The sequence below is a fragment of the Anolis sagrei genome, chromosome 4 (genome assembly GCF_037176765.1).
Source record: "Anolis sagrei isolate rAnoSag1 chromosome 4, rAnoSag1.mat, whole genome shotgun sequence".
In the NCBI taxonomy this organism is placed as follows: Eukaryota; Metazoa; Chordata; class Lepidosauria; order Squamata; family Dactyloidae; genus Anolis; species Anolis sagrei.
Window position 1 is genome coordinate 219,197,795 of NC_090024.1, and position 14,528 is coordinate 219,212,322.

At 39.0% G+C, this 14,528-nt stretch overlaps 1 protein-coding gene across 3 annotated transcripts in view; it reads left to right on the forward strand.

Annotated features, from left to right (window-relative positions):
* The first annotated feature begins 443 nt into the window (after positions 1–443).
* Positions 444–14,528, forward strand: part of EYA2 (EYA transcriptional coactivator and phosphatase 2) — a 177,715-nt gene continuing 163,630 nt past the window's right edge. The window contains exon 1 of one of the 3 annotated variants that reach the window (XM_060772168.2): positions 444–788. The gene's annotated coding sequence lies outside the window, so the exon portion shown is untranslated. Of the gene's footprint in view, positions 789–909; positions 1,075–6,175; positions 6,224–14,528 lie in introns of those variants that run through there. The other 2 variants (XM_060772170.2, XM_060772169.2) reach the window with 2 other exon arrangements.

Sequence of the window (14,528 nt, forward strand, 5' to 3'; positions counted from 1 at the left end):
AGTGAGCTTCCACTGTTAGCTCCAGCTTCTGCCAACCCAGCAGTTCAAAAACATGCAAATGTGAGTAGATCAATAGGTCCTGCTTCTGTGGGAAGGTGTCTACGGACAATGCCGGCTCTTCGGCTTAGAAATGGAGTGCACCACCAACCACCACCCCAGAGTGGGACAGACCTAGTCTTAATGTCAAGGGGAAAACGTTACCTTCAGCTTAACTCATAATGCAGTCCCATGTGTAGATAGATGGGGGTCCGTGTGCGAGTCTCAGACTCTCAGCCTCAGAAAACTCCACTGATGAATTCGACTTAGCTTCGGAAAGGACAGCCAAGCAACTCCTCCAAGGGGTCGCATCCCCTCCAAAATCCTCTCTCTGCTCACCCCCCTCCCTGCGCTGCCTCTCCATCGCTCGCCCATCTCTTTGCGCGCCTTATCGCCCCCTCCCTTCCCCTCCCTTCCCTTCCCTCGGTGTGCTGCTCTCCTCTCCTCTCCTCCCGCCTCCCTCTTCCTTCCTTCCTTCCTTGCTTGTCTGCCTCATCCTCCCACCGAAGACCTGGGGCTCCGTCTGCCTCCGGCGTCCGTGGAAAAGAACCCCAAACCGGGCTGAACTTGAGAGGAGGGCGAGAGCCGTGGAGCATGAGGAGTCCTCCCTCTCACCGCTTCCCCGGGCCCGCCTGAGCCGCTTGGCTCCGGAGAGGAGGACTTTTCTTCCCCGCGGAAGCCTCGCCGGCCTTCTCCTCTTCCTGGCGGAGCGGGAGGAAGGGGGCCACCTGGGAGCCCTGCGGCAGCCTGCGGTGAGTTGAGTCCAGAGGGAGATGCCCCCCAATTTGGGGCGCCGGCTTCCTCTTTTGGGGGAAGAGGAGCACCTTCGGGAGGAAAAGTTACGGGAGATGCTTCCTTTGCCCAGCTACTCGTGCGGCTCCTTCTTTCTCCCCTTCCTTTTGGGGAAAGAGGCGCCAGGTTTGCACCGAGAGCCTTGGAGACGGGACTGAGAAGGCAGAAAGGGACGGGAGATGCTCCTCTTCTCTCTCTCCCTGTCCTCTTCCTCCCTCGCGTCCTCCTTTGAGGAAAAGGTTAGGGGTAAGAAAAGACGGGAGATACTTCTTTTGCCCCGCTATTTATGTGATTCCCTCTTTCTCTCCTTCCTTTTGGGGAAGAGACGCCAGGTTTGCCCCAAAAGGCTCCCGAATAGCCTTGGAGACGGGACTGAGAAGGCAGAAAGGGACGGGAGATGCTCCACTTTTCTCTCTCCCTGTCCTCTTCCTCCTTCCTCGTTTGGGGAAGGCTCCCGAAGCACCTTGGAGGAAGAGAAGAAGTTGGGAGCAGAAGCGAAGGGATGGCTGTTTGGGAACCCCTCACTTCTGTCCTCTTTGGAGGAAGCGCGCTTCATTCAATCCACGAAAGCTTCGGCTCCCAGCTTCTTCGTCTCTCAGGTGCTCCCAAAAAGCCCAGACCTTACCTTCTGCCCCAGGCACCTTTCTTGGAAAGTCTGGGAGCGAAGGGACTCCCCTTCCGTGACGGTCCCAAAAGGAAAGGCGCTTTTGCTAAGTAGTAGTTACTTCATCACACTTACTAGAGGAAAAAATCCACTTACAATCCGGTTTCAGCCTCCTGCAGAATTCTGGGGTTTGTAGTTTAGGGAGGCTGTTAAAGGCTCCTCCCTAAACTACAAAGCCCAGAATTCTGCAGGAGGCTGAAACCAGATTTTAAGTGGATTTTTTCTCTAGTATGTTGGGCTACTGAGTAAGGGTTTCTACCAACAACCCTTTAAAGCACACTTTATGAAGAATATCCACCTGAAAAACAAGGCTTAGCAACAGTGATTGACAAGAGAAAAAATCCAGAATTCTGCAGGATTGTAAGTGGATTTTTTTTTTGTCTCTAGTGTGATGAGTGAGAGTTGAGCGCTTCTGCAAAGTGGCCTCTTCCAACATTCCTGCTTTGTATTGTCGAAGGTTTTCATGGCCCGAATCACTGGGTTGTTGTAGGTTTTTCGGGCTGCATGGCCATGTTCTAGAAGCATTCTTTCCTCAGAGGTTGCTTGCCACAGATGCAGGCGAAACACCAGGAGAGAATGCTTCTAGAACATGGCCATGCAGCCCAAAAAACCCACAACAACCCATTTCCGCTTTGCTGGGGGAAAGAAAGCATGAGAACGCAACATTTTCTTCTTCCATTGGTTTCCTTCACTTTATAAGTTTCCACTGATTTTTCTTACAAACCTGAAATATGTTTCCACCTATTTCCCATCCAAATTTGCACCCATTTACAAAGTAAAGACTTTCTGTATATATTTCAGATTTCAATATTAATGTCAAAAATATGTAGCATGATTTTACATAGGATTTGTGCTACATTAGAAGAGTAAAGACAAATATCACTTAAGTAAAATAAACATTAAATATTAAATAACCAGAAAAATAAAATAAAGTGTAAACATTAAACTAATCTGGGAATCTGCTAAGGGAAGTCAGTGGGAACTTTTTTCTGTGGGCCCTTCCGCACAGCCATATAACCTCGAATATCAAGGCAGAAAATCCCACAATATCTGCTTTGAATTGGGTTGTCTGAGGGTCCTTCCACACAGCCCTATATTCCAGAATATCAAGGCAGAAAATCCCACTGGACTGGAATATATGTCAGTGTGGATTCAGATAACTCAGTTCAAAGAAGAAATTGTGGGATTTCCTGCTTTGATATTCTGAGAAATAGGGCTGTGTGGAAGGACCCTGAGTCCACACTGCCATATATCCCAGTTCAGAGTGGATAATAGTGTGGGATTTTATTCAGCTGTGTGGAAGGGGTCTCAATCCTTGTGGCTGAAAAAAGTGTGCAGGTTGAGTCTTCCTTGGCCGAAAGGCTTGCGACCAGGAATGTTTTGGATTTGGGAATATTTGCATTTATCTAATGCGGCGCCTTGGAGATGGGACCCAAGTCTATACTCAAAATTCATTTCTGCCCCATATTCACTACATGCAGATAGTTGTATACAGGGTTTTCCAATAACTTTTGTGTGTGTATGCACGCAACAAAGTTTGTGAACATTGAATCATCCAAAACCACAGGTATTGCTCCCTCAACCACCAGTTTGGATAGTTTCCATTTTTGGAGTCTTTCAGATTCACAGATAAGGAATACTAAGTCTATAGATGAGGCATGGGCAAACTTTGGCCCTCTGGGTGTTTTGGACTCCAAGTCCCACCATTCCTAACAGCCTCAGGCCCCTTCCTTTTCCCCCTCAGCCGCTTAAGGAAGGGGCCTGAGGCTGATAGGAATGGTGGGAGTCGGAGTCCAAAACACCTGAAAGGCCAATGTTTGCCCATACATCATCTATAGTTAAAGATCTGTTTCTATTCCTTCCTCTATGTTATTTATTAGTCTGTGCTGGATTTTTATTACTTTTCATATTCTAACTTACTGCAAACTTTGATTTGCTCTCTATTTCTAGCTCTGTAGCATTGCATTTGAGATAGTCTGCTGTTTGTGTATGTTTATGTTGTTTATGTATGCTGTTGTTTATGCTGTTGTTTTTGTACTTTAGTGTGTTATATTTTAACTATGTTTGTTCAGACTCGTCCCGTGTAAGCTTCCCCGAGTCACTCCAGGGAGATGGAAGCGGGGTATAAAAATAAAGTTATTATATTATTATAGTCTGCCAAAATATACCTTTTAAAAATATACCAGTGGTCTTTTTGTGTAGCTAGCTTTTGTTCAAAACATACGGAATTTTTTCTCTGCATGTTGAATGCCTTTGCGGAAGGCTTACCAAATGTCTTGCGTCATCTTGAGTAGGTGAATATTGATTCTGTCCTTTTTCATTTGTGGACTCTCATATCCATGGCATTTCAGGTGTTTTGTCCAGTTTCTTGGTATAGAGTTTCAGCCGGGTGCAACAACTTTGTAGATTAACCATTAAATAAAAATATTTTGTTTCAGAAACATGAATAAGTCAGTGAAGGAACAAATAATTAGCCTGCGATACTATGGATTTTTAAAAAGTCTCGCTTTGTTTAGAGAACAATGTGAATGACATGTTTATGACTGGTGATTGCTCCTGTTTTCATAAGTTCTGGATGAAGTGTTTTTGAAAATTTTGTAACACCATCAATCCTATGGATAATGCATGGGAAGACTTCAGCACTCCCTGTGTTTCGGATTTCAACTCCCACAATTCCTAAAAACTAGTAAGCTGTTAGAAATTGTGGGAGTTGAAGTCCAAAACATCTGGAGGGCCGAAGTTTGCCCATGCCTGCTATAGATGTTACTGACCATGTACATGGGACATCCAGCTTGACTGTACATAAGCTTTATGTTTTTTGTCTTCCTCACTGGCATTCAGCACATAAAGGATTTTTTCCCCCATATTCCTCCGCTTACTGCAAAGTAAGTAGGAGGAAAAATCCTATTTTAAAAAATTGCAGTAAAGTTGCAAATGATTGGCAGTTATGGCAAATATATTTTCGTTTGTCTTTTGTTTAGAAAAATGCATAGCTTAATCTTCAAGGGTGTCTTTTGAATTATAATGACAAATGTCAATTTACTATAAGGTACAATACTTTAGTCCATTTTAGTATAGTATTAGTACTATAAGTTTTGGTTAAAGCGCATAATAGCAAATGTCCGTTGACTATAATTTAATCCATTTTACTATAAGTAAATCAAAACTTATAGTACTATAAGTTTTGATTAAAGCACATAATGGCAAATGTCAGTTGACTATACTTTAGTCCATTTTAATATAGTATTAGTACTAAAATTTTTGGTTAAAGTACATATCAAAGACAAATGACTGGCCATTTGATCATACCCATTTTCTGAAGTCTTTTGTCCAGAAAAACACATTGTGTCATCTTTAAAGGTGTTTCTTGTATTGTAAACAGCAAATATTTACTATAGGGTATAACATTTTAGTCTCTTCTAGTATGGCAACAGTCATAATGATTTTTGCTTGAAACACATATAGAAGATTGAAGTTTTTCTATTCCCTTATAATTCATACATAATAATATGGTGTATACTTAAGAGAGGAGGATATTTAACATTAAAATGAGGACTTGTTTACAAACTAGAAAGTAAGTTAGTGTGAGGAGAGAAACGGTTAGCATGATTTATACATAACAGGCTTGTGACTGTAAGAGTAAATGTTTAAATCCAGAGAAGTATATTATTCATATAATGTCTCAACTATCTGAATATCACAATATATACTGAATATCTCAACTAATCTTTTTTAGATGGATATATTCCTTTGGATGAAATAATGAGTGTGTAGGGTAAACTGTTAAGCAGATTCATCATTCTGTAGTTTGGAATCAACACTGATTGCTCACACAGTATCAGGTGTGTGGCTCAGAGCTTGGTTGTGGCGTTCAGTTGTCTCAATAGAATAGACCTTGGATGAAATTGCTTTGAATAGCAACTACATTTCCTTTGTATATTTAGATGCTTCTGTGGACAGGTCTTGATAAGTGAGCTGGCATTTTGAAGATTAATTTAAGACTAGAATGTACTCTTTTAACCGGTTGTCCCCTATACTTTCCATTTTGCTTTAAAATGAGTTAGTTGTGCCGACCTGCTCATTTTTGTGTCATTGTGGCATAGACATAGTATTTTATCCCCTTTCTCTTAAATTACTCTAAATGAAATACGAGCTTTTGAAATACTATTGTATTTTGAAGACTGGCTACATTTCAGTGGCCTTTGGTAATAAAATTTGAAGATTTTCTTTTTTTGTATCAGGAGCTTCTAGTGTTAGAGAATTGGCCATCTGCAAAGATGTTGCTCAGATGTTTTACCATTCTGTGGGAGGTTTCTCTCATGTCCCCATATGAGAAGCTGGAGCTGACAGACAGGAGCTCACCCCACTCCCTGGGTTCAAACCTTCGACCTTTCAGTCAGCAGTCCTGCTGGCACAAGGGTTTAACCCATTGCGCCACTGGGGGCTCCAAATTGGAAGGTGTTAGTGGTTTATATTCAAGGGGTACAATCGGCAGAGACAATAACTTGCGCAATGTATATCTGGAGGCAACTAAATGCACAGTGATTGTTGCTGTGCGCAGATCGTAGGTTTTATCTTCCTAAGTTTTGTCATTACTTCTTGTCAGGAGGGTGGGTCTAGCTGCATGGCTTTGTAACATCACCAGGTGGCTGAACCTGCCCAGACCTCTTGTTTAACATAGACCCAAGCCGTGTATGAAGGGATAAACTTGGAGCTGCTTTGCTGAGGAGGGTAAGAAAACAATATCAATAAGTATTTCTATGGTTGCCTAGCATTTTCTGGAAAATTGTATCAAGATGACTTCATGATGACACCTGAAGATGAAGTACTAACTGTATTACCCCAGAGAGAACAACTTGTTTCAGTGATTATTGGCATTGTCTCCAAGTTCATTTGGCCTTAGAAAGCATGAATCTTGGAACTGTTTGTCCTTGTGTTTACCAGTTATAACTAATTTCCATGGACAAGCTTTAAAATAATTGAGATATGTACATGGGTGGAGAGAGAAAAATGTTTGATCTAGTCACGATTGTTCTGTATTAACTAGCACTGCTGTCCCATAGACATTTACTCAGTGCAAACCATATAGAATTCAGTAAATGTAAATAATATTTAACAGTGAATTTGTATAGTATTGGATGCCTGCAATAGATGCAGGTGAATCGCTAGGAGAGAATGCTTCTGGAACATGGCCATACAGCCTGAAAAACTTATAACAACCCAGTGATTCTGGCAATGAAAGCCTTCGAAAATACATTGTATAGTATTGCCCATCGGTCTGTTTACTTCCATAAATGAATAGTAGCTTTGTTACTAATTACAGTTCCCATAAAGTATTGCTTCATTTCTTCTCTTACTGATTTTGTTAGTGACCTTCAGATAAAATAGGACATCCCCAGGTAACATCTAAGCCTAAAGTGACCAATCACTAATATCTTCCTGTAATCTGTTTGTATATGAAAGTCACAGGATGTAATAATCTAATGAGAAATCTGTTGCCACGACATTTTTTGAGGAACTGTATCTCAAAGATGTATATGAATTAGAAAACATAATTGTATCTGTGTGCAAATGGATTTCCACCCCCAACTTCAAGTTAAAATAATTCAGATCAAATACTTGGTATGAAGCTGTTCAGCTTAAATTGCAGGTTTTCTTGGCATGGTTTATTCAGAAGGGGTTTGTTGTTGTCTTCCTCTCCGACGGAGAGCGGTGCATGACTTGCGCAGGGTTTTTCAGTTGGTTTCCGTGCTTAAGTGGATATTTGAACCCCAATCTTATGTAGCCCTAGTCCAACACTCAAACCATTATGGCATCATTTTAACTTAAATGTTGTGGGTGAAATTTTGTTAGAATAATATCTGTAAACATACTAATATATCCTCAACTCCCTCCTGTTAAAATCAGCGGATCAACAAAACAGCTTATTCCAGTTAGTTCATATGCTGCAATTAAAAAAAAAGTGAACTGTCACAAGATAAGGGCAAATACAAACAAAGATTTACCTTTTAGGTGAATTGGTATGTTGTAAATAAATGCTTTAGATACCATAGTCTTGATTATATGTATAAAAGGGCAGTGGGAGATACCCAGTTGATTTTTGGTGTTGCTGGTTTTAATCAATTGTTATATGCTATTTTAGTTATGTGATGTATTTTAGGCATTGGATTTTGCCATTTCCTTTGTTGTGGACCAGTTTGAGTCCTGTCTCCCCAGGGATAAGCAAAGCAATATACAAATTAAATAAATAAATATTTTAATTCATATTTATTTATTTATTGAAATAGACATACATTTGTAGTTGTTTGTTGTGTATAGTGCAATTTTTCCAGCTATTCGTGTTCCATAATCATTTCTCGGAGAATAGCTTTCCTTTAAGGGGTCATAGTCTTCTATTTGCATAGAACATATAAAGGCATCATAGGCTCTAAATTAGTATTATTTATTTATTTATTTATTTGCAGTGTTTGTATACTGCCCTGTATAGCCCCAAAGAATATTCAGGGTGGTTCACAGTATCCACTTCCTCCTTGTCTACTGTCTTATAGGTTTCTCTACGTACATTTTTAGTTAAATTTTACATTGAGATGCTGATTCACTGGTGGCTTTCATTAACAATGTTCTCTAATAGTTCTCCTCTCAAGCGTACAACTACATTGTCCATTATTAGCAAATCTCTAATATATATTTATAAATAAATTAAGAGTTTCACTTCGGTGTCATAGAATCATAGAGTCAGACCAGACCTCATGGGCTATCCAATCCAACCCCCTGCCAAGAAGCAGGAAAATCACATTCAAAGCACCCCTGATAGTTGGCCATCCAGCCTCTGTTTAAAAACCTCAAAAGAAAGAGCCTCCACCAGACTCCGAGGCAGAGAGTTCCACTGCTGAACAGCTCTGACAGTTTGGAAGTTCTTCCTCAGGTTCAGGTGGAACCTCCTTTCCTGTCGTTTGAAGCCATTGTTCTGTGTCCTAGACTCCAGAGCAGCAGAAGGGAAATATAACATAACTTTTGCCTTGTGAACCACCTCAACTTGCCGGAAGACTGAGAAGGGCAGTTTTCAAATACAGCAAATAAATAAATAAATAAATAAATAAATAAATAATGTGTCCTCTACAACTCCCAAAGCAACATGACAAGTTCATTGTTATAGTATCCATTATCTCCGTTCTGGTTTTGATACATATTGCTGTTTTGTAATCATAAATGCTGCTTAATTAAACATTAAGTTACCACAAACTGTTTAATAGTGTATACATACACACGTCATCACACTAGAGAAAAAAATCCCCTTAAAATCTGGTTTCAGCCTCCTGCAAAATTCTGGGGTTTGTAGTTTAGTGAAGCTGTTAAAGTCTCCTCCTTAAACTACAAATCTCAGAATTCTGCAGGAGGCTGAAAACAGATTTTAAGTGGATTTTTTATCTAGTGTGTTGGGCGACTGAGTAAGGGTTTCTACCAACAACCCTTTAAAGCATACTTTATGAAGAATATTCACCTGAAAAACAAAGCTTAGCAAAACAAAAACAGTGACTGACCAGAGAAAATGGCTTTCTCTCCCTTTTCTTCTTTTTTGTTTTGTTTATCTGTTTATTTCCTTTTTTCTGCCTTTTTAGGAGCTCAACTTTCCATTAAAAAACAATTGAGAAGCAGGCACCAAATTGTTGAGAACAATATATAATCTTTATTTATAGATCTTAATTCCTTTAATGGTGTTTAACAAACATCCTGCTTCTAATCAGGTGCAGATAAATCTCCCGAATTGGTGGTGGTGAAGAAATAATGAGGCCAGTGGCTTGTCAGCTGTGACTGTACCTTGGGGGCTTAGATCCTTTATCAGTTGTAGAAATGACTAGTGGTTGCTTGCTGTCCTATAATTTTACCAGAGGAAAGAGGGTTAAATAAGCAACTTTTCATGGAACAGTTCTAGATTTTTTTTCCTTTCTTCCTTAGAAACAATATTGTTGTTGGTTTAAGTTAAGTGTTGCGCATGTATACAAAGATATTGTGGATCTTTCTTTGAAAAATAAAAACAATGAGACAAAAGTTATCACTTAGAGCAGGCATGGGCAAACTTTGGCCTTCCAGGTGTTTTGGACTTCAACTCCCACAATTCCTAACAGCCTCAGGCCCTTTCCTTTCCCCCCTCAGCCGCTTAAGCGGCTGAGGGGGGAAAGGAAGGGGCCTGAGGCTGTTAGGAATTGTGGGAGTTGAAGTCCAAAACACCTGGAGGGCCCAAGTTTGCCCATGCCTGACTTAGAGGGATTAGAAATCAACCAAATCCAAAGATGGTATTGGTTACAATAGCATAAGATAGACCTTATAGCGTTTTCATAAGTCTCTGATTTAAGGAGGACATTATCCTGTTATCCTGATACGTATCATAGTTTTGATGAGGATCATATTTGTTTAGCTGTGTGGATGATGCCGATCATGTACACAGGAAATAAGACAATGGAGTAGATCAGAAGCACAATGAAAATATGTAGGACCACGTGATTCAGGATTCATGAATGAATTTGAGCAGTGGTTTCCAACCCTAAGGGCATTGCAACTGCTTCAGGAAAATAAAATAAATACCAATTGAATTTTTTTTTCATGTCAGGAGTGACTTGAGAAACTGCAAGTCACTTCTGGTGTGAGAGAACTGGCCATCTGCAAGGACACTGTCTGGGGGATGCCTGGATGTTTTACCATTCTGTGGGAGGCTTCTCCCATGTCCCCACATGATTATTTATTTATTTATTTATTAACTTAATTTCTACTCTGCCTTTCTCAACCCAAGAAGGGACTCAAGGTGGCTTAGAAAGCTGGCAAAAATTCAATGCCACACAGGTAACAATAAAGCACATTTCATAAAAGTATAAACACTCTAAGCATGTAAACAATTAAAACTCATACCAATCTATCAAAACAGATCAAAAGAAGCTGGAGCTCACAGGGAGGAGCTCACCCAGCTTCCTGGATTTGAACCACCAACCTTTTGGTCAGCAGTCCTGCCAGCACAAGGGTTTAACCCAATTGAGTGAAATTAAAGAAAAAGAAACAAAAAGTAGAATCCATTTTTTTAAAGAAAGAGAGGAATTACATTTTGAACAGAAATTTGCCAATTTGAATTTGCCACTGTGCAAAAAAAAATGTAACCACAAGTACCTCATTAAATATTTATACACTATTTTATGTTATGTCTTAATTTAGGTCTACTGTTGCACTTCAGTGCACTCTAGTTCTGTTGTAATGCAAATGGTTTGATTTATTGAACTTTCAAATTTTTTTATGTTTTTGACATGAGGAAAGCCTATTTAGCAGGGGGTGGGACTATTGTCCTATTTGTGCTTTTTGTATATGAATAGACACAACTGCTGTTAATGGAGCATTTAAACAATTGAAGTCAGTGGGACTTATGAATACTTTCAGTTTATGCACATCGATCTAAAGTAAATTGTGTTGAGTTTGAGTGTGCAAAACAGTGCATAGAATTGTGACTTGTGCTTTTTAAAAACAGACACCAAAAGGACTGGTTCATTTTCTATTTCAGAGTCTTTTTTCATGTTTTCTCAAACTTGCTTTCTTTTACTTTTGTGGAACAAATAAACACCAGACAGCGACTTCTGGTTAAATTGCGTTGCTTAAGTCTTCACACCTGGCATTCCATACAAACATATTTATTTGATATTAGTGGGGATACTACTTCATATTGTATATGTTCTGACTACTAGCACAGAAGCATCATTTCCATTTAAGAGAATGCGAGACTGAAATAAATGTCTTCATTAATGGCTTCCATTTCATTAACTTTACTCAATAATTTGTCTAAATAAGTAAGCCAGTTTTCTTTCCAATCCCTGCATGTTGTTGTGACAGTATTTGGTTGTGTGTATGTGTGTGTGACAATGTGTATAATCTACCAATCAATGTGTATAATCTACCAAAAGTTCATTTCTATTTTATTGAATATCACATTTATTATTATTTAAACTTTTATATCCCGATCTTCTCATCCTCTGTAGAGAGACTCAGAACATTGCCTGTTAGGCAATTGAACTATTTAGTTCTGTAGGATTTGCACAGAAAAAAAATTCTAGTGAATTAGGCTTTATGCTAACTCTGTGTCTGGTGGTGGCTTTATAATATTAATTTCCCTGATGTTTGGGTTAATCCATATGCAGAAAATAAGATCTGTCACACACACACACACACACACACACACACATAAATGGCCTCCATTTTTAGTGACAGTGTAGGAAGGTGGGATATAAATTTAACAAATATATTTATTTTTTGTGTCAGAAGCGAATTAAGAATAGAGTTATAGTGTATAGAAAAACCAGAAATTGAGTTAAAAATTTGGCATTACATTAAATTTCTTTTGCCAGAAGCTGGCTCCTTCAAGTGCCTCTGGTGTTGCTGTAAGATGGTCCTCCGTTATGCATGTGGCAGGGCTCAGGCTGCATTGTAGTAAGTAGTTTGTAGTTTGCTCTTCTCCATACTCGCATGTCGTGGACTCCACTTCGTTGCCCCATTTCTTAAAGTTAGCTCTGCATTTCGTGGTGCCATAGCGCAGTCTGTTCAGCGCCTTCCATGGGACATGGGAGAAGCCTCCTTGCAGGATAGTAACACATTCGGGCATTCCCTGGACGTCTTTGTAGACAGCTGATTCTCGCACACCAGAAGCAACTTGCAGAAGTTAACAAATAAATTAACAAATATTAAAATAAATTTAATTATTAAGAAATATTAAAATAAATTTGTTAACACAATCTCCATATTCAATTAGATAAACATGATGTGTTTAAGCCTTCCTGGATGCAATGTTGGGAGAAAGAAGACATAAAAAGTAAATAAACAAATATCGTCATAGGTCACAATCACAGGGACATCCTAAATTTGTATCTGCATTTTCAGTTACAAAATTATTGTCACTGAATGGCTCCCACTAAAAGTGTTGTTTTTATGTATATAGAAAAGTATACATTTTACACTGAACACATTAAAAATTATTAATCTTTAGGCATATATTCATGTTTCATGAACTATTTCTTAAAGTTGCACAGATACAGGAATTGTCTCTTAAGAGGAACGCATAATTGGGTGAGTCATATAATAGCTAGTACAGTCATCCATAATTTGCACTTGACTCATGAAGTTGGAGAAAAATATAGAAACGTGCAAATTCCTTGTTTATTCAGTGCATTTGGGTATTTGGTACAAAAATATCTTGGAGATTCTGTGAACAAATCTGTCTTGAAAACTTTTGAAAGAGAGCTCTGTCCGTAGAAACCCAGGAGGTTCGTGACCAACAGCGCAGCATCGTACAAGCTTCTTTGTTCTTTTATTATAAAGACGTAAAGACATAAAGACCTTATCTTTAAATGAATATGAAACTTGCATATACATTTCAAGACTTATAATACTTGTGTAAAGTTTCAACGGGATCTTTTTTTAAAGAGAACCCAGTAGGTTATATCCTTAAGACAAGAGGGAACACTGTGTGTCCACCTTTCCAAGTTAAGGAAAAATAAAATAGACAGAAGTCTATTATTTCCCTCTCTCAATTAATACATTTTTTAAAAAAAATCTCTCTTGACTCTTGATAAGAAACATTGTTTATCTGATTTTAGTGTTGTTGTTTTAGAAAATCCTAAAGGCAGTAAGATTGTGTACATCACTGTTAAAACACATGGGAACTATTAAATCAAAAGCAAAAGAAGATAATGGTAAAGCTAATATTACATTACAAACCTTGAAAAGAAATGAGTATTTAAATAATGTCCTTGGTAACTAGTCCCTTGGTAAGAAAGATGCAATATTCAGTAGGTTAGAATGAAAGTGAGTCATCATTGCTGGTTTGTGATGTATTTATCTACATTTGAAGAAAAAAATAGAAATAATTTGAAACAATTGCGTCGTAAAAGCTATCAAATCTTGGCTTCAGAGCTCTTACACACTATGTAAATTAGACCTTATTTTGAAAAGGGAGCATGACACTATGAATGCTAGATCCTCTCATTCTCGAGTGTGAATTGTTAACCTGATATTTTGTGGGCAGTTGCTAAAATAGATTTGATGTGTGTGTGTGTGTGTGTGTGTGTGTGCGTTCACGAGTATTCATAGCACTGGAGAACGTTCGCTTTATCTTGCATTCTTGTTGTGAAATTAAGACCCCCATGTACAGTGCCCTCTAATGCAGTTTCTGAATCCATATTATCTAGTTGGAACTGCATTAGAGGGCAGTGCAGACACACAGAATTCATTTCAAATCAGATAATAGGATTCCTAAGTTTATAGCCTAAGTTTGTCCTTGTCTTGAGTAGACAGGTTCTATGATAGGCATGGGTAAACTTTGGCCCTCCAGGTGTTTTGGACGTCAACTCCCACAATTCCTAACAGCCTACTAGGAATTGTGGGAGTTGAGGTCCAAAACACCTGGAGGGCCAAAGTTTACCCATGCCAGGTCTATGATGAGCTGAATCATGACATGTTGTCAAGAATATCACAGCGAACCATGTCCTCATTAAAGTCTCAGATAAAACTGATGTGAAAATGAATTATAGAAGTCGTCAATAATTATACAGTCAGTCCTCCATATCCACAGATTCAGCACCCACACATTCAAGAAACCATGGCTTTGAAATGTCCCCAAAATATCGTGAAACAGATTCTTACACACACACAAAAATTGCTTTTGCCATTTTATGTAAGGGATGAAACTTGACCATGCACAGTTTGTCTATAAATGATGTTTCTCCTACAACTGCTTTTAATCAAAAGAAATCATACATTTACATTGAGGGTAAGAATTGATGCCAAGATTTATAAGAGATCAAAGTTACTACATGCCTTAGATTGAACCCAAACTTCAGTCCTGCTTGCAATAGATGTGCATATTGGGATTTAAGACCATAAGGTAAAGGTTCTTGACATTAAGTCTAGTCGTGGCCAACTCTGGGTGATGGTGCTTATCTCCATTTCTAAGCTGAAGAGCTGGCATTGTCCGTAGACACCTGCAAGTCATGTGCCCGACATGACTGCA